Source organism: Cryptomeria japonica, chromosome 4, assembly GCF_030272615.1.
Source record: "Cryptomeria japonica chromosome 4, Sugi_1.0, whole genome shotgun sequence".
Taxonomy (NCBI): Eukaryota; Viridiplantae; Streptophyta; class Pinopsida; order Cupressales; family Cupressaceae; genus Cryptomeria; species Cryptomeria japonica.
Genome location: NC_081408.1, coordinates 121,604,022 through 121,630,553, shown reverse-complemented (window position 1 = coordinate 121,630,553; position 26,532 = coordinate 121,604,022).

Here is a 26,532-nt window from a genome sequence, read left to right as displayed (position 1 = left end):
CTCACCATCTGTCATCACAAGAGTACCTTGTTGCATTGTACCCTTCAAAGGACATACCACAGTCCCAATTACAATCTTTGTTGGCATTTTCAGATTGTTGGCATTTTTCATATAGATTGCATTAATGATATGTTGTCATTGATGTCAATTGAACCAGTAGAATGATATTCATGATATTGCAGATGTTATTGTTATTATTTCTTTTGTCTTGTAAAATGATAACAAGAGAGTAAGAAGAGATTTGTAAAATATTGTAATGAGTATGTAAAGTTTGTGAGTAAAACTAGTGAACCAGTATGAAGGGTTAAACATGTCTATATAATGTAACCAGTAAACCCTAACCTATTCATAAACCCTAACCAATCAATTTTATTGGTTTATTACCCGTTGAGCGGAAATGATGGAGATACATGTGATCATTGTATAAGGATAAGTTCAAATTGATTTAGCGTGTTTGTTTGATTTCTTGGAAAGGAGAAAAGTGGATTGCATCTAATGCACAATGCATGATGAGTTACAAAGTCCAATGGAGTGGTGATCATGGAGCAGTTGGAATTTTCATGAAGAATGTGAAGAGATTGTTATGATTTCTAATAGTCAATATTGTACCGACTTGTTTGTAATCTTGATGATGAGAATTAGGTTTTTGCTTGTGTTACCAACCTAATTGTTTGTGTATTTAAGGTTGATGAAGTTGTTTATAAAAGTGTTGGCAAAGTTGACAAGATTGGTAGAAACTTGTAAGTCTGCAGTTGCCTAACTGGTGGATGGATCTGTACTTTGAGTAAAGATAGATTGAAGCTTAAGAAGGATGTGATCAATCAAGTATAGTGCTATTTAGACAAATCAATAGAAACTGTTGTTTTCTAACAATTATAGCAGAAGTGAAATCCCCTAACTAGGTAAGCTCTAACAAGCTTGGTTACTCATTAAATCCTCTAACAAGGTGGTCCATTAGCTTGGATTATTAAATCCTCCTTCGAGGTTACTCCTAACAAGGTATTGTGATTTTTCATTAAGGCATATTTGTAAATCCCTTGACCGGGTGATTCCTAAATAGGAATTAGTTCTTAACAGGACTTATTGTAAAGCTCTAATAGGATTTGGTTCCTAATAGGGCAAACTTCAGAAGAGTTCAGATAGCTATCTTTGTGAGTCCTATCTCACCTTGGTTTTTTACCTATTTGGGTTTTCCACGTATAAACATTTGTGTCAAATGGTGGATGCTTTTGTGGATGTGATCCTACATGTTGATTAGATTAATTTCTAGTAAAGCATTGAAAGATGACTATGTTGAGTTAAGTTTAAGCACTGTTGATTTACATAAAGGTTGAAGTTGTTTTACCGTTAAGTTGCTATAATAGTCAAACCGGTTAATGTTAAGTATTCTTATGATTATTGATTTTGATTGAGAAAAGTTTACTTTGTGAGATTGAATTTGAGTTTGGGAATTCTGTATTAGTTTTTTAATATACTGATCCACCCCTCCCCCTCTCAGTATTCTACCAGATACTTATTCTTTCATCATACCATCAATTGGTATTAGAGCCTCTCAGGTCTTCTTTATCTAAAAGCCTAACAGCTTGAGGAAAATATCTTGTAGATCGTGATGAAGAAATAAGGTCTGAAGTTCAACAAAGATAACTATAGAATATGGAGTGACAAAATGAATATTTTCATCAAGAGTCTTGGTAGCCAATATTGGGATCATGTAGAAACCAAGTATAACACACCTACTGAAATCCTAACTCATGATCATAACAAAGAAGAACAAGAAAATCATCAAGCATTAGAGGCTATTATCAGTTCCTTGTGTGATGTTGAATATGTAGATGTTCATGGTCTTGAAACTGCATATGAAGCATGGAAGAAACTAGAAGATATCTATAGTGGTGATGAGCATGTAAATATTGCTAAAGAAGAGAGTCTAAGAGGAAAGTTCAATTATATGAGAATGTTTGAAGGGGAGAATATCCAGCAGTATGGTCAAAGGATAAAAGAGAGAGAATGATAGATTAAGAGTGCAAGAGGGAAAGTGGAAGATACCATAGTGATCAGTAAGGTATTGAGAACCCTGTTACCGATCTATGCTATCCAAGTTGTAGCTATTCAAGAGCTGAAGTCCATTGACAAATCTAAGGTATCTCTTGATTCTATTATTGGTAAACTTACTGCTTTTGAACTAAATGGCTATGATGGTAGTGTACAAAGATCAAAATCTGTATTTAGAGCCTCTGTTTCTAACCCATCTGTGAGAAAAAAGTAAAGATGCTAGCCATAGCTATGAATCTAGATCCAGCAGAGATGCTGATGATGAAGACAACTTAGTGGAACTTGAAGCATTATTGGAAAAATGACTTCCTAGAGGCACCGGTAAATATAAAGGTAAGTTACCTTTAAAATGTTTTGCATGCAACAAAATTGGTCATATAGTAGCTAATTTCCCTAATGGTGAAAAGGAGTACAAAAGAGACAAATTTAAGAAGCATAAGGGTAAAGCCAAGAGAGATTTTCTTGTGGCTATTGACAGTGGTATCTCTAATGATGAATCTGATGAAGGTGCTAGTGAAGATATTGTGTTTGTAGCTATTAAGGAAGAATTATCATATCAGAAGCCACTAGTATCGAGGATGGATAACTCTAATGATTGGATCATTGATAGTGGTTGTTCACATAACATGACTGGTGATTGGAGCAAATTTCTTTCCTTGAAATAATTTGATGGTAGTGTTGTTAGATTTGGCAATGACTCACCCTATATGGTTAATGATAAAGGATACCCACTGGAGTTCAAAAATGGTATGTGCAAAATATTTGACAACAAAGGTGAATTGATTGCAACTGGTAAACAAACCAAAGTTAATCTATTTCATCTCAATCCTAAAGTTAGCAACTATTTGATTGCAAAGATGGATGACAGCTAGCTTTGGCATAGGATATTTTGTCATATTAATTTTAAAAATATTATTAAAGTAATAAAATCTAAGACTGTAAGAGGTACGCCTTAGCTAGATAAATCGGTTAATGCTCTTTGTAAAGAATGTCAATTAGGAAAGATGACTTCCTGAACTTTCAAGAGCAAGTCCTTCTTAGTGGAACACTTGTTAGATTTGGTTCATACTGATCTATGTGGACAAATAAGAACAAGAAGAATTCAAGGTGATAAATATTTTATGATCTTCACTGATGATTGTTCAAGGATGATGTGGGTCACATTCTTGAAAGAGAAAAATGAAGCTTTTGGTAAATCCAAAGCATTCAAAGCCTTAGCTGAGAAAGAGAGTAACAAGAAGATTTTATGTATCAAAACATATAAAGGTGGTGAATTTACTTCTGAGAAATTCACTAAGTATTGTGATGATAATGGTATCAAGCAATAGCTTTCTGCACCTAGGGCACCACAACAGAATGGAATAGCTGAAATAAACAATAGGATAGTAGTTGAAGCGGCCAGAACAATGCTGATACAAGGAGATGTGGCAAGAACATTTTGGAGAGAAGCTGTAATTACAATAGTCTACACAGTGAACCGGGTTCTGATGAGAAAAGGTAAGGACAAAACCCCTTATGAATATTGGTATGGGAGATCACTTGATGTTAGCTATTTTAAAATATTTGGAAGTAAATGTTTTATTAAAAGAGGTGATTATATAAGAAAGTTTGAAGCTAAGAGTGATGAAGGTATATTTCTTCGCTATTCCACCAAGAGTAAGGCCTATAAATGCTTCAACAACTAGATATAAAGAATTTTTGCGAGTGTTGATGTTCGTGTAGGTGAATGTCCTGAAGTTGCTGAAGGAAGAAGTTCATATAAAAAGGATGAAGATCCTTGCATTTTTCTTTTGGAACCTGAAACTATTAAGACAGAAATCAGTAAAGTAAATCTTGATGTACTTGTTCAACCAGAATAAATAAATTTAGAGGAAGATGGCAATGATGAAGCTAAACCTGAAGAGAATGATCATGTTATACTTAGGTATGTGAGACTGAATCACAATCCTAAATAGATAGTTAGGAATAAGGATGTTGGAGTACAAAATAGAACAAGATTAAAAGAGAACTCTTGCATGATATCCACTTTTAAACCTAGAAGTGCTAAAGAGGAATTTGGTGATGATCATTGGGTGAAAGCTATGAAGGAGAAGTTAGATCAAATTGAGAAGAACAACACTTGGACCCTAGTACCCTGACCAGTAAACAAGAATGTTATAGGTACTAAATGGGTATTTAGAAACAAGTTAAATGAAGATGGTGTTGTAGTTCAAAATAAGGCAAGATTAGTCTACAAGGGGTATGCACAAGAAGAAGGAGAAGACTATGGAGAAAATTTTGCACCAATAGAAAGACTGGAAGGTGTCAGAACATTACTTGCATTTGCAGCACATAAAAAGTTCAAGGTATACCAGATGGATGTCAAGTCTGTATTTTTGAATGGGATATTGGAAGAAGTTTATATAGAGCAGCTTGATGGTTATGCATTGACAAATAAGGAAGATATAGTATGCAAATTTCATAAAGCTTTGTATGGATTGAAGCAGGAATCCAAAGCATGGTATGAATGACTTCATACTCATCTGATGAAGATAGGATTTGCTAGAACCAGTGATGATAGCAACATTTATCTCAAGTCTAAAGGAGACGATTGTTGGAAATATGGATGGAGTAACTGAGAGGGGAGGGGTGAATCAGTTACCACAAAAATAAATCCACAAGTCCCTTAGATGTCTTAAATATAAACTGCTGAAACTCGGTAAATTAACTTATCATTGTTCATTAAACATTAACATGCATAAAACAAATAACATGAACACAAGTAACACCAGATATAACGTGGAAACCCAATTCTGGGAAAACCACCAATGTAACTAGTTACTGATTTTCACTCTTCTGAAGTGAGCCCTGTTAGGAGCCAACCCTGTTAAAGGTTACAAAACACACTGTTAGGTGTGACCCTGTTAGAGGATTTAATCACCCTGCTAGGAGTGGCCTTGTGAAAGGTCTTAAGAACAATTCAACCGAATTGTCACCTTGTCAGAGGATTTACAAAAATGGTTGTTAGACCAACTCTGTTAAGAGATTTCGGTATCACTGCTACAATGGTTAGAAAGCAACAATGAAGTGATCTGAATTAAATACAACTTATCTTGCTGATACAGATCTCTGTTCTGCGCCAATAGATCCTTACTGATCACATATATCTTTTCTGCACCTCAAGGATATCACTGATCCTTCATCAGAATTCGCACATTTCTGCTCCTTCACATTTCCATACTTCACACACTTCACCATACTTCGAAATCGCAACTTGATCTCTCATATATACCATTCAGGTTACCAAGTCGGCCCAATTACAAGTTACAATAAATATTACATAGGTCGGCTACATATACAAGTTTCAATTAATAAATATTGCTTTGGTCGGCTACATAAACCTTTCACTGATGCTCGGTGAACACTGCTGATTCTTCGGTAACCGACTGAACTCGGTAAGTACTGCGAACTCGGTAAAGACTGACTTTCCTTCACATATTCTTCGAAGACCGACTGAACTCGGTAAAGACTGTGAACTCGGTATAGCATTCTGGAGTGCTAGATAGACTCTGTAACTTGCTTCTCTTACCGTCTGAACTCGGTAGACTCTGTCTAACTGCCTTGCCGAACATTCTGAACTCGGTAGACTCTGTCTAACTGCCTTGCCGAACATTCTGAGCTCGGTAGACTGATATGACATTTGTGTAACATCAAAGACAATACACAATTAAACAATTGTATCCAACAGACGATATACTGGTTAGTGAAGTTTTTCTTGATGACATTATATTTGGAGGTAATGATGACATGAGTAATTATTTTTCTGATTAAATGAAAAATGAATTTGAGATGTCATTATTAGGGGAAATAAAAAATTTCATAGGCTTACAGATATAGCAGATGAAGAATGGCATTTTCATTACTCAATCCAAATATGTGAAAGAGGTTTTGAAAACTTTTGGTATGAGTGACTGTAAACCAATTGGAACCCTAATAGTTACAGGTTGTAAATTGTCCAAGGATGATGCATCTAAGTCTATAGATGAAAAGGAATACAAATCAATGATTGGCAAATTACACTGTGTTGTTCACAATCGACTGGATATTGCCCATACAGTTGGTATTGTTGCTAGATTTCAGAAAAATCCAAAGGAAGCATATCTAATGGCAAGTAAGAAAATTTTCAAATATTTGAAAGGTACTATTGACTATGGGTTATGGTATCCATATGGTGGAAATTTTGATTTGAAAGTGAAAATAAATACTGACTAGGCTGGAAATATTGATGACTAGAAAAGTACTATCGGTGGAGCTTTCTTTCTTGAAAAAAGGTTATTTTCTTGGAGTAGCAAAAAGATGAGTTGTACTTCAGAATCTACTGCTAAAGTTGAGTATGTACCAGCACATATGAATTGTAAACAAGCTATGTGGATGAGACACATTTTGGAAGGTTTTAAGATGAAAATTTAGAACCTATAAAGATTATGTGTGATAATACAAGTGCAATAAACATTTCAAAAAATCATGTTTTGCATGCAAGGACTAAGCATATTGAGTTAAAGTATCACTTCTTGAGGGAAAAAGTTCAATGTAAAGATGTTATCCTGGAGTATGCTTCTACTACGAAGCAGCTTGCAGATATCTTTACCAAACCTTTGCCTAAGACCACTTTTGAGTATCTTAGAAGTTAGTTGGGGGTTGTCCCTCTTTATGAAGTTAGTTGAGCATGATGTTGATTGCATCAGTCCCTAAATTTATTGTAGAATCTTACACAGATTGATGAAGTGGATGTTTTCCATAGGGGGAGCATCTAGTTGCAGTATGATGTTGATGAACAATGAGAGCAGAATTACATGTTTTTACTTTCACTTTGGAATTGTTGTCAAAGGGGGAGAAGTATTATGTGATTGAAAGGGAGAAGAACCAGTGACAAAGTGAAGATAGACAAAGCATGTTGGTATTTTCAAATTGTTGGGATTTTGCATATAGATTGAATTAATGATATGTAGTCATTGATGCCAATTGAACCGGTATAATGATATTGATAATATTGCTGATGTTATTGTTGTTATTGTTTTTGTCTTGTAAACTAGTATGAAGAGAGTAAGAAGAGATTTGTAAAAAATTGTAACTGGTATATAAAGTTTGTGAGTAAAACCGATGAACCGGTATATGTCTATGTAAGTGAACTGGTATGAAAGATAAAACGTGTCTATGTATTGTAACCGATAAACCCTAACCTATTGATAAACTTTGACCGATCATGTTTGTTGGTTTATTACCTATTGAGCAGAAATGATGGAGACACGTGTGATCATTGTATAAGGATAAGTTCAAATTGATTTAGCACATTTTTTTGGTTTCTTGGAAAGGAGCAAAGTGAATTGCATCTAATGCACATCACGTGATGAGTTACAAAGTCCAATGGAGCAGTGATCATGGAGCAGTTGAAATTATCTTAAATAATGTGAAGAGATGTTGGCATATGTGTAGAGCTTGATGACATGATGATATTGTATGTTGTCATTGACCTTAATATGCTGAAGTATGAACTGGTATATTGATGAAAGAAAACTGGCAAGTGAACCAGTATGATGTTGTGAACCGGTATATGTGAAAAAGTGAAGCGGTATGTTGGAATGAGAACTGGTATATGGGAAGTTTTGTATCAAGGTTTCATTTGGCATGACTACCGATTGGTAGTCTCAGCTTTAGGGTTTTCGGTTGATGCATTCCAAGCCTATGTGATTCAATCAATGACATCTTGTGATGAGTTAGCACTGTAATGAAGATTAGATCGTGTTGCCACATCAACCTTGTGCACTTGAAGGATTTTCTTGAGGATCTTGCATGAAGAAGATTGATCCTATCTACCTCAGGAATGTGCAAAGTCTCTATAAATGGTGGAGAGCGTGTGATGGGTTATTAGCTTCCTGAAGTAGTAAAGAATGAGCATTGGAGAATGTCTTGAGATCTGTTCAAGACTGTTGTATTCAATGCAGTGTGATTAATGATCAGGATTGAACCGACTGAATGTATATACCTAAATGTTTAGGGTCTAGGGTTTATGCTATCGACCTATTTGTTTCCTATAAGGTCGATGATGTTTTTCATTTTGAAGTTATTGGCAAATGTTATGTGTGTATCCAAGTGAAGAGATACCCGATTGTTGCCAGACTAGAGAAGTGTGTGGATACCTACAGAGTGTGATTTCAAAAGCAAAAGAGCTAAAGAGGATCTACCTTGGCATTGTGTGTTGTTATTAGATCAATGATTTACTTGTTGACTTCTAACCATTTCAGTAGTTGGAAAATCTAGGTAGCTTTAACAGGGTGACTCAATTCAATGAGTTCTTCAAATCCTCTTGCGAGGTAACCTTTAACAGGGTATTTAGCCATCCCTTAACCAGGTGATCCCTAGCAGGATCGGTTCCTAACAGAACCTATTGTAAAGTCTTTAACTAGACTAGGCTCCTAACAGAGTGGACTATAGAAGAGTTCAAAGAACAGCTTGTGGGTATTCATCCCCACTATGGTTTTTCCTAGTTGGTTTTCCATGTGACAAATTAGTGTGTCATGTGTGATGCTTTTTCATGTGATGATTAGTGTTTTCTATTAAGTTGTAATGCATGCTGGTCTAGTGGTCATAATACTTCTGATGATGTATTACTTGTTTATGCATAGGTGAAGTGGAAATGAGATATTAGGCGTTGTGAATATCTAAGTGTTACCAATTTATGTCTTTCACATTCTCACCGTGTTTTATAGGTACTGACCTGATTTAGACTGGTGATACTGTTTACCAGTTAAGTGTAGTATTTGTAGTCAAAATGGTTCAGGGAAAGTTTTCTTTGTCTGTACTGATTCACACCCCCCCCCGCTCTCAATATCGGTTTGGTACTAACTATTCATCATTATTCATCAGCAGATTGTTATGATTTCTAATGGTCAAGATTGTACCAACTTGTTTGTAATCTTGATGATGAGAATTAGGTTTTTGCTTATGCTACTAACCTAATTGTGTGTGTATTTAAGGTCGATGAAGTTGTTTGTAAAAGTGTTGGCAAAGTTGACAAGTGTGGTAGAAAGTTGTGAGTGTGTAGTTGCCTAACTAGTGGATGGATATGTACTTTGAGTAAAGACAGATTGAAGGTTATAGAAGGATTTGATCAAGCAAGTGCAGTGCTATTCAGACAGATCAATAGAAACTGTTATTTTTTAACAATTATAGTGGAGATAAATTCCCTTAACCGGGTAAGCTCTAACAAGCTTGGTTACTAATTAAATCCTCTAACAAGGTGGTCCATTAGCTTCCATTCTTAAATCCTCCAGCCAGGTTACTCCTAACAAGGTATTGTGCTTTTTATCAAGGCATACTTGTAAATCCCTTAACTAGATGATTACTAAACATGAATTAGCTCTTAACAGAACTTATTGTAAAGCTCTAACAGGCTTTGGCTCCTAATAGGGAAAACTTCAGAAGAGTTAAGATAGCTATCTTTGTGAGTCCCATCTCACCATGGTTTTTACCTATTTGGGTTTTCCACATATAAATATTTGTGTCAAGTGGTGAATGCTTTTCTGGATGTGATGTTACATGATTAGATTAATTTTTGATGAAGCATTGAAGGCTATGATTAAGAATTGTTGATTTACATAAAGGTTAAAGTTGTTTTACTATTAATTTGTTATAACAGTGAACTGATGAATGATGAGTATTCTTATGACTATTGATTTTTATTAAGAAAAGTTTACTTTGTGAGATTGAATTTCAGTTTGGGAACTTTGTATCAGTTTTTTCAATATACTGATTCATCGCCCCCTCTCAGCATTCTACTGGATACTTATTCTTTCATCATACCATCAAAGCAAGATGAATACTTGGTAATGTAAAACAAGATTCCTATTCACCAATCATAGCAGCAATCGAGGTGTTGAATTTGTATTGCCATCAATGCCAAAGGGGGAGATTGTTGGCATTTTGCATATAGATTGCATTAATGATAATTTGTCATTGATGTCAATTGAACCAATATAATTATATTCATGATATTGCTGATCTTATTATTATTATTTCTTTTGTCTTGTAAACTAGTAAGAAGAGAGTAAGAAGTAATTTGTAAAATGTTGTAATTGGTATGTAAATTTTGTGAGTAAAACCGGTAAACTAGTATGAAGGGTTAAACATGTCTATATAACGTAAATGGTAAAACCTAACCTGTTGATAAACCCTAACTGATCAAGTTTATTGGTTTATTACCTGTTGAGCAGAAGTGATGGATACATGTGTGATCATTGTACAAGGATAAGTTCAAATCAATTTAGCACGTTTGTTTGATTTCTTGGAAAGGAGAAAAGTGGATTGCATCTAATGCACAACACCTGATGAGTTACAAAGTCCAATGGAGCAGTTGGATTTTTCTTGAAGAATGTGAAGAGATTGTTATGATTTCTAATAGTCAATATTGTACCGACTTGTTTGTAATCTCGATGATGATAATTAGGTTTTTACTTGTGTTACCAACCAAATTGTTTGTGTATTTAAGGTCGATGAAGTTGTTTGTAAAAGTGTTGGCAAATTTGACAAGATTGGTAGAAATGTGTAAGTCTGCAGTTGCCTAACTGGTGGATGGATCTATACTTTGAGTAAAGACAAATTGAAGCTTAAGAAGGATCCGATCAAGAAAGTATAGTTCTATTCAGACAGATCAATAGAAACTATTGCTTTCTAACAATTACAACAGAAGTGAAATCCCCTAACTGGGTAAGCTCTAACAATATTGGTTACTCATTAAATCCTATAACAAGGTGGTCCATTTTCTTGGATTCTTAAATCCTCCAGTGAGGTTACTCCTAACAGGGTATTGTGCTTTTTCATAAAGGCATATTTGTAAATCCCTTGACTGGGTGATTCCTAAATAGGAATTAGTTCTTAATAGGACTTATTGTAAAGCTCTAATCCTAACAGGGCGAACTTCAGAAGAGTTTAGATAGCTATCTTTGTGAGTCCCATCTTACCATGGCTTTTTACCTTTTTGGGTTTTCCACGTATAAACATTTGTGTCAAATGGTGAATGCTTTTGTGGATGTGATGTTACATGTTGATTAGATTAATTTTTGATGTAGCATTGAAGGATGACTATGTTGAGTTAAGTTTAAGCATTGTTTATTTACATAAAGGTTGAAGTTGTCTCACTATTAAGTTGCTATAACAATCAAACTAGTTAATGTTAAGTATTCTTATGATTATTGATTTTGATTGAGAAAAGTTTACTTTGTGAGATTGAATTTGAGTTTGGGAACTCTGTATTAGTTTTTCAATATACTGATTCACTCCCCCTCCCTCTCAGTATTCTACCAGATACTTATTCTTTCATCATACCATCAATCTCATCACACTCAAGCCATTCAAGACTTGAAACCTAGATTTTATCAGCAACATCTTTGTCTTCTATCTCTTTCTCAACTCTTAGGATCTCTTTGTCCTCAGGTTCATTGATGAGCTAAGATATTAGCTCTTTTTATTCCTATAGCTGATAAGTTTTTTCCATGTTTTAATTTGTATAACAAGATAGTGTTTGAGTCATATGATGTATTAGGGTTTGACTATGCACATTCTAGATGATAACCAAACCCATTAAATCCTATTTTGTTTTGATCAATTATTCCTATTGCCATGTGAATTATTCATGTTACCATGTTGATTATCATAGGTGATATCATGTGCAAATGTATAAGTGTTATGATTAATTAAAATAGATATATATGTTTGCTTGTATGTTCTATCTTTTTAATTGCAGGAATAAATGAGATGCTACAAAAGCGGTTATTGTGTTGCATCATAAAGGCAGCTGCATATTTTTAAGGAGTGGTTAAATATTCAAAATAGCAATGAGATTAGTTTGTGTAAGAGGCAGCAAAGGAATAGAAAGGCATGCCAGACTCATTTATGTTTGCCTTTAACAAACATCTATCTTGTAACACCGCCATGCTATTATATTGGTTGTGGTTTAGCAGAGATCCATATTTTGTGTGGATTAACTCCTTCTGTTTGTTGTCATAAATGTTTTCTGCCAAATTTCATTGGTGTGACCTATATAGTAGGAAGTTGTTATAGTTTTATTTTAAATAAGAGCATTTGTCTCTTCTTAGAGGCTAGTTAGAGATAGGAGAATTAGAAACAAAGTTGCATAGTATTTTTTAGAATTAAAATCATTTTCTTTCATTTTATGTATGGTATCGACCTTTGAAAAATAATAAATAAAAATGATGTTATTCTAAGTATATAGAATTATCTTTGAAGTCTAGATACACTCATCTAAGGGGGCCCACTTGGTGAGTATTCTTGTGCATTAGTTAGATTCAATTTTCCTTAAATTGCTGCAGTAGATGTTCTAGTGATTGACTATTCCTACAGCCACTAGAACCAAATCTTGTGACTGTTCCTGCAGCCAAAGAAGATAGAGTAATTCTTGTTTGTCAGCTCTGAACTTAGTTAACAGTTCTTTAATTAGAATTATTTGTCAATGCTAAGCTTTCTTGTAGCCATTCATTTATTACTATTCTTGCTTGTTTATTTCAAATAGATTTAGTTGTTGCGGTAATGCATAATAGCTATCACATGAACATAGTGCATATATAGTGCATACCCATTTCAAGTAATACGCCCCTAGGTTGACAAATAAATGAACTTTAGTTGTAGAGATAATAACTTCACAGAGTGAATGTTGAATCTTTGAGATGAGACTTTAGCTTTAGTTATTGTTCCTATTAGTGAGGCAAACATTTTTGGCATCGCTGTCAGGGATGGTATAAAACTAAGAATCTGTTATGGTTATGAATTTCTAAGCTTTCAGTATTTTTTTTTTTGATGACTCAGTTTGTTTTAAGTAATTCTCATGAATATGCATGCATAGACGAAGAAGAGATTCTCAATGTAGATTCCTTCCTAATTGTCCTAATCATACAAGACTCAATCCATATGTGTTGGTATTATGGATGTGTTGCATTACTTTTGTCATTGATGACAACACTTATGGGTATGTGCAGGATCATGGTGTGCCAAAACGGGCCCTTAAGTGGCAATGAAATTTCAAAAAATTAGAGTTATGCAACTTGACATGAAAAATTGAATAAGTTATGAACATTATTTTAAAAATATGTAAGAAGAGATTCTATAGAAAATTGAATGTAGTTTCTAAGCTACTAGTTGTTTTTTGAAAAAAAAATCCTATTTGATGAAAATTTCAAATTTCAATGCAGTGGTACAAAAATTTTAGGAAAAAGATAAGAAGTAGGTGTATGTCTGACCACCCTAATCACAATCAAATCATAATATTTTTTTATAAGATTTATAATATAAGTATTAGACTCATGTCCAGATGTGACACATATTTTTTTATAATTTTTTATAAAGTAAATAATTATTTATGAATTTTTTACTACAACTTTTTAGAAATTCAGAAACTCCTACGTCTGACCAACTTAACTTGGTCAAAACCTTATGAAATTTTTTCCCTATGGTAGATGAAGCATAAGTTGTGACGCATGTTTCGGATTCAAAAAATATTATGCGGTTTGAAAGTTATGAGTATTTTTCAATCAGTCTATCAATCAAGACTTTTGTTAGAATTGAAATAGAAAATAAATAATAATTATTTATTAAAGTTGAAATAAGACAAGCCTTATATTGTTGGCAAGCTAAGAATGTCCTTAAAAACCCCTTTTTGTTTTATCAATTTTGTCTATTAAAAAAGTCGTTAGCCACCAGTGTAAAGTCTAGAAAATCAAGGAATACTGAAAAACACATTTTTTCAGTTGACTTTCCAGACTTGTCACTTCCAAGACAAATCCCAAAGAAAGACCGAACCAAAAGATGGAGGGAAAAATTTATGTTTTAAAATCAGATATCCGTTAAAATCAAATATCCATTAAAATCGGATATCCTTTTTTGAAAAAATAAAAAAATATATTTTAGTAAATTGGGCATAACTTTTGCATTTTATATCAAAATTTTGATTTTTACACGCATTGGAAAGGTAATTAAGAGCTCTATGATATGGAATAGGTATGTTTTCAATTATTTGTTTTAAAAAATAATTATAATTCATTTAAATTCATCCTTCATTTTTAAAACATAAAAAACTCATGACTTTTTCATATGATTTCCCTATTGCTTGAATTTTTTTAACAATCATCTCAAAATAAACTAAATAAGTAATTAATCAATAATAGAAAATTTATGAATTTTATTGAGTTCGATAAATTTTGATGAACCGTGTTATCTATGTTTGTTCCTTTCTCCACCTCTCTCTCCTAAACCTATCACTCCACCTATTTGTTACTTCTTCCCTCTCTTTTGTCCATATTTATACATCTCTCTCTAGACCTATATCTCTAACTATCAATGAATACCTCATTCAATCTCTCAATCTCTACAAGGTTCTTATACTTCTAACTCTTGATAATTTCATTTTCTATGTCACTCTCTCTTCCCTAAGATCTAGACTAGTCTCTCTGCATTTCTTTCTCATCTCTAGAAACAAAATTCAGAGGGGACAAGGAGAGGCATAGGGAAGTATCAAAAAAAGGAGAGGGGGAGAGAGGTGAGAAGGAGAGATTCATTGGGGGGAAGAGAGAGTATTAGAGAGAGAGAGATATAGGTAATTAGGTGGAAGGCAAAGAAAGGGAGGGAGGGGGTGATTGGGGTGAAGAGAGAATGAGAGGGAGAGTTTGAGATTATTAGGGGGTAGGAGAAGAGGGGGAGAAGGGAAAGTATCAACAAAGAAAGAAGAGAGATGGGGACAGAGGTGAAGAGAGACATAGAGTATAATTAGGGGGTGGGGAGAGGGAGAGAGGGAAGTATCTATAAACCCATAGGAGGATAGAGGTGATCAAGGGTAATTGAGGGAAAGAAATAATTTGAGAGAGAATTGGGTGTAATTATTGGATAAGAAGAGAGGGAGAAGAGTAAGTGTCAACAAAAGGTGAGAGGGAGAGATGTGGAGAGAGGTTAAGAGAGTGATAGAAAGAGGATAATTAGTAGAAGTATAGGGGAAGAGGGAAGTATTGACAAAGAGATGGACTAGAGAGAGGGTAATCAAGGGGCTCTCTCCCCATCTCTCCCCCCTCTTCCTTTGTTCACACTCCCTCCCTCTCTCTCCCCCCTCCCCTTCCCCTAATTACCTTCTCTCTAGACCTCTCTCTTTGAACCTCTCTCCTCATCTCTACCTCTCACCCTTTGTTGATACTTTCCCATCCCCCCTCTCCTCCCAACACCTAATTACCCCCAACTCTCTCTAATTCTCTCTTCCCCAAATGTCATCTCTCTGTCATATCTATCCTTACCTCTAACTTTACCATACGACCCCTTAGGTGTTGTTAGGGGTCATATTGTGTCCTAATGAGTCATATGGTGTCCTATGAACCCTTAGGTCACCATATGATGTTGTTAGGGGTCATATAGTGTGCTAAGGGTTCATATTGTGTCTTAAAGGGTCATATGGTGTCCTATGACCTCTTAGGACACCATATGACTCCTTAAAACACTATATGGTGTTGTTATGGGTCATATGGTGTCCTAAGGGGTCATATGGTAACCTATGACCCCTTAGGAAACCATATGGTGTCCTAAGGGGTCATATGGTATCCTATGACCCCTTAGGAAACCATATGGTGTCATTAGGGATTGTATGGTGTGATAAGGGGTCATAGGACATCATATGACCATTGAGGACACCATATGACCCCTAAGGTGTCGTTAGGGGTCGTATTGTATCCTAAGGGGTCATGTATGGTGTCATATGACCCCTTAGGACACCATATGCTGTCATCATGGATTGTATGGTGTCATAAAGGATCATATGGTGTCCTCTGACCCCTTAGGATACCATACAACCCCTTCATATAACATCATATAACCCCTTTAGACACCATATGACCCCTTAGGTATCATTAGGGGTCATATTGTATCCTAAGGGGTCATATGGTGGCTCATGACATCATGTGACCGCTTAGGACATCATATCATGTTGTTATGGGTCTTCTTGTGTTCTAAGAGGTCATACGATGTTATATGACCCCTTAGGATACTATATGACCCCTTAGGACACCATATGGTGTCGTAAGGGGTTGTATGGTGTCCTAAGGGGTCACATGGTGTCCTATGACCCCTTAGGATACTTTATGACCCCGTAGGTGTCATCAAGGATCATATTGTGTTCTAATGGGTCATATGGTGTCCTATGACCCCTTAGGACACCATATGACCCCTTAGGACACTATATGGTGCTATGGGTCGTATGTTGTCCTAAGGGGTCATATGGTGTCCTAAGGGGTCATATGGTGTTGTTAGGGGTCGTATATTGTGCTAAGGAGTCATATAGTGTCCTATGACCCCTTAGGTGTCATTGGGGTTTATTTTATGTCCTAAGGGGTCGTATTATGTCCTATGGGGTTTTATGGTGTCATATGACCCCTTAGAACACTATATGATGTCATTAGGGGTCATATTATGTCCTATGACCCTTTAGAACACCATATGACTCCTTAAGTATGGTTAGGCTTTATTTTGTGTCGTTAGGGGTCATATGGTGTCCTATGACCCCTTAGGTATTGTTAGGGGTCATATTGTGTCCTAATGGGTCATATAGTGTCCTACAACACCTTAGGACACCATATGGTGTTGTTTGGGATTATATGGTGTGCTAAGGGGTCATATTGTGTCCTAAAGATTCCTAGGACATCATATAACCTCTGAGGACACCATATGACCCCTTAGATATTATTAGGGGTCATATTGTGTCCTAAGGGGTCATATGGTGTCTTGTGAAACCATATGACCCCTTAGGAAACCATATCATGTCATTATGGGTCTTCTTGTGTTCTAAGGTGTCATATGGTGTTCTAAGGGGTCATATGGTTTTATATGACCCCTTAGGATACTATGTGACATCGTTAGGAGTCCTATTATGTCCTAAGGGTTCATATTGTGTCTTATGACCCTTTAGGACACCACATGGTGTTGTTATGGGTTGCATGGTGTTCTAAGGGGTCATATGGTGCTTTATGACCCTCTAGGACACCATATTATGTTGTTATGGATTGTATGGTCTCCTAAGGGGTCATATGGTGTCATTAGGGGTCATATTGTGTCCTAAGGGGTCATATGGTGTCTCCTAACACCATATGACCCCTTAGGACACCATATCATGTCATTATGGGTCTTCTTGTGTTATAAGGGGTCATATGATGTTCTAAGGGGTCATATGGTGTCCTATGACCCCTTAGGACACTATATGACCCCTTAGGACACCATATGATCCCTTGGGACACTATATAGTGTTATGAGTCATATGGTGTCCTAAGGGGTCATATGGTGTCCTATGACCCCTTAGGATACCATATGACCCTTTAGGATGCCACATTGTGTCATTAGGGGTCATATGGTGTCCTAAGGGGTAACTTGGTCCCTTAGAACACTGTATGGTGTCATTATGAGTCTTATTGTGTCTTAAGGGGTCATATGGTATTTTATGACCCCTTAGGACACCATATGACCCTTTAGGAGACCATATGGTTTAATTAGGGGTCATATTGTGTCCTAAGGGGTCATATGATGTTCTATGACCCCTTAGGACATGATATAACCCATTAGGAGACCATACATACTAATTTTCAAATAAGAAGGGATACAAGGGTGAAGAGAGATGAAGAACTAAAGAGAGGAAAAATAACTAAAGGACAAGGACATAAATAGAGATGTAGATATTAAGGAGTATGAAGTAAGAGGGAGAAAAACTAAAGGACAAGGATGGATACAAATAGGTATACATATCTAGATATTAAAAAGGAGAGAGGATGATAGAGATGGAAAATGAAGATAAAGGGAGAGGGAAATGAATAGATATAGAGAAAGAGAGAGGTAAATACAAAGATAAATATATGAAGAGATCGAGAAAAAAGGATAGAGATGGGTTAAGAGAGAGATAAAAAAAGGAAGAGATAGAGAGATATAAAGGAAGATAAATATCGATAGATAGATAGATATGGATAGTGCAAGAGAGTGAGAAAGAGAGATAGAGATTATAGATAGGGATAGATAGAGATGGAGAGAGAGAAAGATGAAGATATAGAGATATATAAAGGAATTATAGAGAAGGATGTAGGGAGAGAGCCAGAGAAATATAAAGATAGAGAAAATAAAGAGATAAAGGTAGAGAAAGGGAAAAATACTTCAAGAGGGCAATAGAGGAAGAGACAAAGAAGTAGATTAATCATGTATAGAGGAAGCTATATAAAGATAGAGGAGCATATAAAAAGAGAGATTTATAGGGAAAGAGATGGAGATGTGAAGATGGAGATAGATATAGATATGGATAGAAAGTGATAGAGAGAGTAAGACAAATGGAGGGAGAGATGGAGTGAATAAGTGAGATTTAGAGATAACGAGATATAAATATACATGAAGACAAATCTATAGGGATATAGAGATAGAGGGGATAAGATATGGAGAGAAAGGAGGTGATAGAGACAAGTAATATATAAGTATAGGTAGGATAAGGTATAGGAGGGAGATAAATAGAGAGAAGAGATATTATTAGAGAGAAATATAGAAATAAGGAGTGACAATGATTGAGTGGGAGAGGGAGAGATAGGAATAGAAAGATGGAGATATATGTAGAGATGCATGTAACTTGGGAATTTATTTATCTAGATGGGATGAGAAAATAAGTTACATAAGTATAGAATAAAGAGATAGATAAAATATATTATATAAGTATAGATAGACAAGTGATAGATAAAGGAGGTGATAGGAAAAAAAAGAGACTTTGTATGCAAAATTTGTGAGTATTTAAAGTTTTAAAATTGAAGGACTAACTTCAAATGATTATACTTAATTTTTGTTATATAGTATCATCAACTACCTCATCAATTTGATAGGCCTTTGAATTACCTTTCCAACACCTATAAAAAATCAAAATTTTGATAAGAAATGCAAACGTTATGCCCATTTTACTAAACTATATTTTTTATGTTGAGAAAAATGGATAATCATATTTGAAAAAAATATGACATCACAATGGTGACATCACAATTCAGATATCGGATATTAACACATATCCGATTTAGTTTGGTATTACCAAAACAAATTCAAATTTTGGCCGACCCAAACAAAAAGTCAAATGAACTCTTCTATCTTTGCCTCTATCAACTTCATCCCATTTAGGACATTCATTGTTAATCCACATTAATATTGGTTTACTGGTATTAAGTATTAAGTTGAATTAATTTATAATTAGGTTGAAATGCATTGACAACTGATTCACCGCCCCCCCCTCTCAGTTGCTTTTTGGTTCTTAAAAATTGGTATCAGATCCTAATCCTCTTTTTGCAAAAGCCTAACAGCTTGAGGAGATCCTATGGCAACTAACATTTTCAGGAAGAACAATCTAAAACTTGATGGAACTAACTATGGTATATGGAAGATCAAAATGGAGACACATTTGAATTGAATTGGAACTAAGAATGGCTATGTTGGTCCTACTCAGAATCAACCTAATCTACTGACATTGGCTAAGGATCAAGTAATGATTGCAAAGCAAGAGAAGAACTTTTCAACACATTATCATATGAGCAAATCATGGGACTATCAAACCGATCTATTGTTAAAGCTTTTTGGGATAAATTGGAGACTTTGAATGAAGGAGATACCACTGTCAAAATTGCTAAACTGGAATGTTACCGGGTTAGGTATGAAAATTTGAAAATGGAAGAAGATGAAAGAATTTCTACTTTTATGGAGAGAGTGAATGAAATTGTTTTGGGTATACAATGTTGTGGAGGTTCCTTAAGTAAAGATGAAATTGTTTCTAAAGTATTAAGAGCTTGGCCACCGGCTTACAAAATGAAAGTAACTGCTATTAATGAATTGAGAACAATGCCTAATACATCAGTATCTAGAGACACCTTGGTTGGTAAACTTTTAGCTTTTGAGCATGAGGAATTGGTCTTGTTGCTAAAATTAAAACCGATTTAGCCTTCAAAGCATCATCATCTGCAACATCATCATCATCATCTGATTGGAAAGCATTTTATGCAAAATAACTTGAAGATATTAGAAAGGAAAATGAAGAACTGGAATAACTTGAAGCATTATTTGCAAGGAAAATGCCTAAAGGTCCAGTTGGAAAGTAAGTATGAAGGTAAAGCACCATTTAAATGTTTCAATTGCACTAAATTTGGTCATATAGCATCTAAATGTCCTAATAGACATCCAAGATTGAGAGAGGAAGCTAAAAGATCATATAAGCCTAACCCTGAAAATTAGAGATGCAGATTTAAGAAGAACAAAGATAAATCATGTTACTATGCTAATGAAGGAGTTATAGATGATTCTGATGAAGAAATAGTAGATGAATCGGCACCTACTGTTCCACCGATAGAGCAGGCCCTAACAACTAAAATTGAAGAGAAAGATGAATGGATTATTGATAGTGTATGTTGACATCATATAACTGGTGATAAAAGTAAATTCTTATCTTTTTTGGAATACAATGGAGGTCTAGTAAGATTTGGAGATGATAAAGCTTGTTTGATCAAAGGAAAAGGCACTATATCTTAGGATGGTAAGCACAATACTAAGAATGTTTACTATGTTGAAGGATTGAAGAATAATCTTTTCAGTGTTGGTCAATTAGTTGAAAAGGGTTTTTAGTTATAATTCAAGAATGGAAAATGAAAAATTAGAAATAGAACTGGTTTGGAGATTGCAACTAGTAATCAGACTAAAGGTAATATCTTTCATTTGAATAAAAGTGATAAGACATGATTGATTGCACATATTGATGAAAGTTTGTTATGGCATAAGAGACTTTGTCATGTAAATTTTGATTCCATTGTGAAGATCAGTACAACTAAGGCAGTAAGAGATTTACCTAAGATTGTGAAACCTCATAATCCAGTATGTAAGGAATGTCAAATGGGAAAGCAGGTTAGAAAAACTTTTAAAAGTATTTCTGAGAAATCAAATAATGTTCTTGATTTAATTCATACTTACTTGTGTGGTCTGGAAAGAACAAGAAGTATACAGGGAGATAGATATTTCATGCTAATCATTGATGATTATTCTAGAATGTGTTGGGTTTATTTTCTCAAGAAAAAATCAGAAGATTTTGGAAAATTCAAGTTATTCAAGGCAATGGTAGAGAATGAAAATGGTAAGAAAATCAAGTGTTTGAGATATGATCAAGGAGGAGAATTTACATCTAAGGAATTTAATACATTTTTTGAAGTGAATGGAATGAAAATACTACTATCAACACCTTAGACACCTCAGCAGAATGCAGTTGTGGAAAGGAAGAACAAAACTATTCTGGAAATAACCAGAAGCATGATATTGGAAGCTAATCTACCTCACATGTACTGGAGAGAATGAGTGAATACAACGATTTACATTTTCAACATAGTTCACATCGAAGCTGAAATCGGTAATACCCCTTATGAACTATTGTTTGGTAGCACTCCTACTCTTGAGTACTTCAGAAAATTTGGGAGCAAATATTATATTAGGAGAGATGAGTATGTTGGTAAATTTGATCCTAGAAGTGATGAAGGAATATTTCTTGGTAAACCAGTAAGACCTCTTATGAACTATGGTTTGGTAGTACTCCTACTCTTGAGTACTTCAAAATATTTGGGAGAAAATATTATATTAGGAGAGATGAGTATGTTGGTAAATTTGATCCTAGAAGTGATGAAGGAATGTTATATTCATCTAAGAGAAAAGCATATAGATGTTTCAATAGAAGATTCCACAAGATCATTGAGATTACTAATGTGAAGATAGATGAACAGTTTAGAGGAAATTCAAGGTTTGTAGATTTTGAACCGATAGTTGAGATGATAAAAAATGAACCAATACAGAGTGCACTGACATAGAATGTGGATCTAGTCACACTGGCATCATCAGAGAATTCCATAGTGACTAAAGTACAACAACATCAGAACAAACCCAGGTATGTAAAACTAAATCACTCAGAAAATTAGATAATTGGGAATAAGAATAAAGGAGTTATGACAAGAGGAAGACTAGCAAATGAAGAGGTATGCTTAATTTCTCAAGTTGAAGTAGCCTCTATTATTGAAGCTTGTCAAGATGAACATTGGATAAAAGCAATGGAAGATGAAGTAGAACAAATTGAAAAGAACAATACATGGACATTGGTTCCCTGACCTAATGACAAAAAATTTAATTGGAACTAAATGGGTATTTAGGAATAATCTTAATGAAGATGGTATGGTAATCAGGAATAAAGCAAGATTAGTTTGTAAAGGATATTCATAGAAAGAGGGAATTGATTACAATGAAACCTTTGCACCGATAGCTAGAATCGAGGTAGTTAGACCATTTCTTGCATTTGCGGCTCATAATAATTACAAAGTTTATCAGATGGATGTAAAATGTGCATTTCTAAATGGTTATCTTCAAGAGGAAGTTTACATTGAATAACCTGATGGATTTTCACTGACCGATGATAAAGATATGGTTTGGAAATTAAGGAAAGCTTTGTATGGATTGAAGCAAGCTCCTAGAGCTTGGTATGCTAGGTTGGACAAATATATTTTGAAGCTTGGTTACACTAAAGGTAATGCCGACAACAACTTATATTACAAAGTGACTATTGATGGCATCTTGGTTATTGAAGTTTTTGTTGATGATATAATTTTTGGAGGTAAAGATGGATTGTGTAAGGACTTTGCTAACAAGATGGAGGAAGAATTTGAAATGTCTATGATTGGTGAGATAAAATTATTTTTAAGATTGCGAATTTCACAAGTTGATAAAGGTATATTCATATGTCAAACAAAATATTTGAAGGAACTACTAAAGAAGTTTGGTATGGAAAACTCTAAACCGGTAAGTACACCTATGACAACAACTGATAAATTGTCATTGAAGAATGATTAAACTCTTGTTAATCCAACAAGATACAAACTTATGATTGGAGGTTTATTGTATTTGACATAAACAAGACCTGATATAATGAATGCAATATGTATTGTTTCAAGATGTCAGAGTAATCCTAAGAAAAGCATGAATCAGTAGTGAAAAGTATTTTTCGGTACCTGCAAGGAACAACAAATCTTGGTTTATGGTATCCTAGAGATGAGCACACGTTATCTATTCCAGATCAACAAAACACGTTATGGAGATGATGTGTTATTAGTTATTGTATTGAATTTGACATCTTGTATTGCATTAAGACTTATTTTGTCATTGATTTGAATGTAATATTCTTAGTGAATCAATCTACACATTTGGTCTTAAGTTTGGTATAAATGTAAGATCTCATTTGTGAGATGAAGATGTAAGTGTGTGGTATTTGGTATATGCGAATATGAGTAGATCATAGAGAAATTCAAGAAAACATCATTTGAAGGTTAGATGAAGGTTTGAATGTGTTTATCAAAGCTTAAATCGACATTGAATCTAGCATTGCAGATGCACTTTGAACCAGTGCATTATTCTAGGATTTAACCATCTTACTGTAGTCATTGTGACTCCCATTTGAGCAATGTGCTCTAGGTGGTTGGCCTTTCTGCATGTGCAGACCCCATTTTTATATACATATTATCTGGAGTAGTATCATCTGATTATGGGTAAGGTTTTCCACCATGGTTTTTCCCTTACAGGGTTTCCACATCAAAAATCTTTGTGTTATGTGTTGTGGATGTTGTTTTATTTCTGTTTCATGTTTTAAGTTTCACCAGTATTGATATTCACTATTAATTTGTTAACCCACATTAAGATTGGTTTACCAGTATTAAGTATTAAGTTGAAGTAATTTATAATTGGGTTGAAATTCATTGACAACTGATTCACCCCCCCTCTTAGTTGCCTTTCGATTCCTAACAATATGAACCCCTAGACATAAATCCTTTTGCTGCACTATACTAAGCCCTAGATAATTTAAACCCTCTTGAGTTTGAACTTTTTGAGAACATCCTTCATTTCCTCTTTGCACATCCTAAAGAGGAACTTCATTTAGTAACCCCTCCTCAAATACCAATGCAAGTAAATTGATCCCTTGGTGGGAATAACCTACCTCCACTTGTGAATCCAACGTTTAAGTTTCCTATTTCTGATCTACATGATAATTCTAATCTCAAGAACATCCCAACTACTTCCCTTCCTAAATTCTATGGATTAGTGATAGAGGATCCTGACACTTTCCTATTTGAATTTGATGTCCTTTGTAGGAGTTATGATTATACTACAGATGCCCATAGACTCAAAATATTCCCTGCTAGTTCAAAAGAATTAGCTTTGAGATGGTTTATGAGTCTAGGGAGTAGTACAATCACTACATGGGATGAGATGAAATGATTATTTCTTGTGAAATATAAGGATTATTGTAGAGGGACTGACCACCATGGGGATGATATTTTTAGAATGACACAAAAGGAAGATGAGAGTCTAGAAGATTATCTAGAGAGATTTCTTGTTGGCATTTTGGCACGAAGTTGTCATTGATGTCAATCAGTGGAGATTGAGTATAAAGGATAAAAGTACAAACCAGTTTGAAGGATGGCTGCTTGTTTATGATGAAGAGGTAGAATGTTAAAATTTGTCTCACACCACCAAAGGTGAAAATGTGCAACTGGTACCGAATGCTCTACCGGTTAATAGAAGGAGAACACTCTACTCGCCAAGGGTCTTATTGATATGTTTTTGCTAAACTGATTGCATGTTGGTAGGCCATGTCTTGATCGATGTGATTTCATGTGGAGCTAAGTTGGCAAGTGTGTTGTGGTTGGTGAAGCTTCATCAACAGGGTTGGTGAAACAAAAAATTGTCATTAATGAAGGAAACTATAAATCAAGGGATTGCATCTAATTGGTTGCAGATTGAGGAAGACGAAATGACAGAGGAAGATCAAGGAGCAATTGATGCCTGAATCAAGGCAAAGTAAATCTAATTTAGGTTATTCTCATAAAGGAAACTTCTAGAACACTTTATGTGTTGTTTGACTTCATGATAGAAGATTTGATAGATGATTGCCACTCTGAGAAAAGCATGCATTGGATGATGAAAATAGTGTGTAGGTGTAGTATTCAAGGATAAGTGATTGATCCAAGAAAGGTGGGATTGGATCTCATGAAGATTGTGTTGAAAAGAGAAAACCCTAATCACTCAAGTTTTTGAATTGCATTCTGGTAGGAAAATAGAGGATAAGTAATGAGAGCTCTAGACAAGAACAAGGTTGATGCTGTGAAGATTGTGGAGTGACGAGAAGAAAGAGGGAGCAAGAAAAATACTTTAGAAGGTGATCTGAGAAAGTTGTAGTGTGAGAGAGTGAGAAAACCGGTGAGAGGATTCTACCAGCAGTATCATAGTCAGGTAGTTGAACCTAACTGGCAAGGTGTGGGAGTAGGAAACATCCTAGTGTGATATAGTGTGTTGAGAGACTGTGTGTGAAAGGGAGAGAAAGATAACAAAGAGTTATTTGATTCAAGAGTTATAGAATCCATTTGCAACAAGAAGTCTTAATTGTATTAGAATAGTATTTCAATATACATCACCAATTTGAAGCTTGGTGCAAGGGTTGGTGCTCCTTGGGTTGGTGCCCTTAACGGTGCAGGGGTTGATGCTCCTTGGGTTGGTTCCCAAAATATTTATAAGTTGGTGTTTTACTTGTGAGGCTGGATTGGAGTAGTAGTCTCCAAATGCTCTTCTCATTGAGGTTTTCCCCAAATTAGGTTTTCCTCGTAAATCTGGTGTTGTGAATCTCTTGTGTGTGAATGATCTCTTTGTTTTTCTCTCTTCCATTATCGGTATGACTGTTTCATTATTAAGTAAATAGTTGATTGTCTGAAATTAGATCGGTAAAAGAAAAGACTTAGAAACCACTGATTCGCTCCCCTCTTAGTGGTATTATGTGTTCTACAATTGGTATCAGAGTGAGGTTCCCAATTATCTTTAAACCTTGGGTAGATTCTGGACTTTGAGCACAATGGCAAGAAGTGAGTTTGCTTTCTCAAAAGCCCCCATGTTTGATGGATTCAACTATGCCTTCTAGAGCAGAAGAATGGAGACCTATATCTCATCTCTTGGTTTTGATGTGTGGATGTCGGTCAAGAATTGGTATGCCATTCCCAATACTCCTCCCACTGATCCGGATGCAAAAAGGGAGTATGAGAATAATACAAAGGCAAAACATGCCATCTTGAGTGGACTATCCTATAATAAATTTGTCAAAGTCATGCACTATGTTTCAGCAAAGGAGACATGGGACAAATTGCAGAGGTTGTTTGAGGGAGATGCAAATCTCAAGGAAGTGAAGTTGAAAATGCTAAGGAGCCAACTAGAAAGCATCAAAATGAAAGATGATGAAAACATTACAGACTATCTTCACAGATCTGATGAAACTATGAATACTATTAGGGGACTTGGAGAAGAGATCACAGATGAGATTCTTGTCAAAAAGATACTTATATCTCT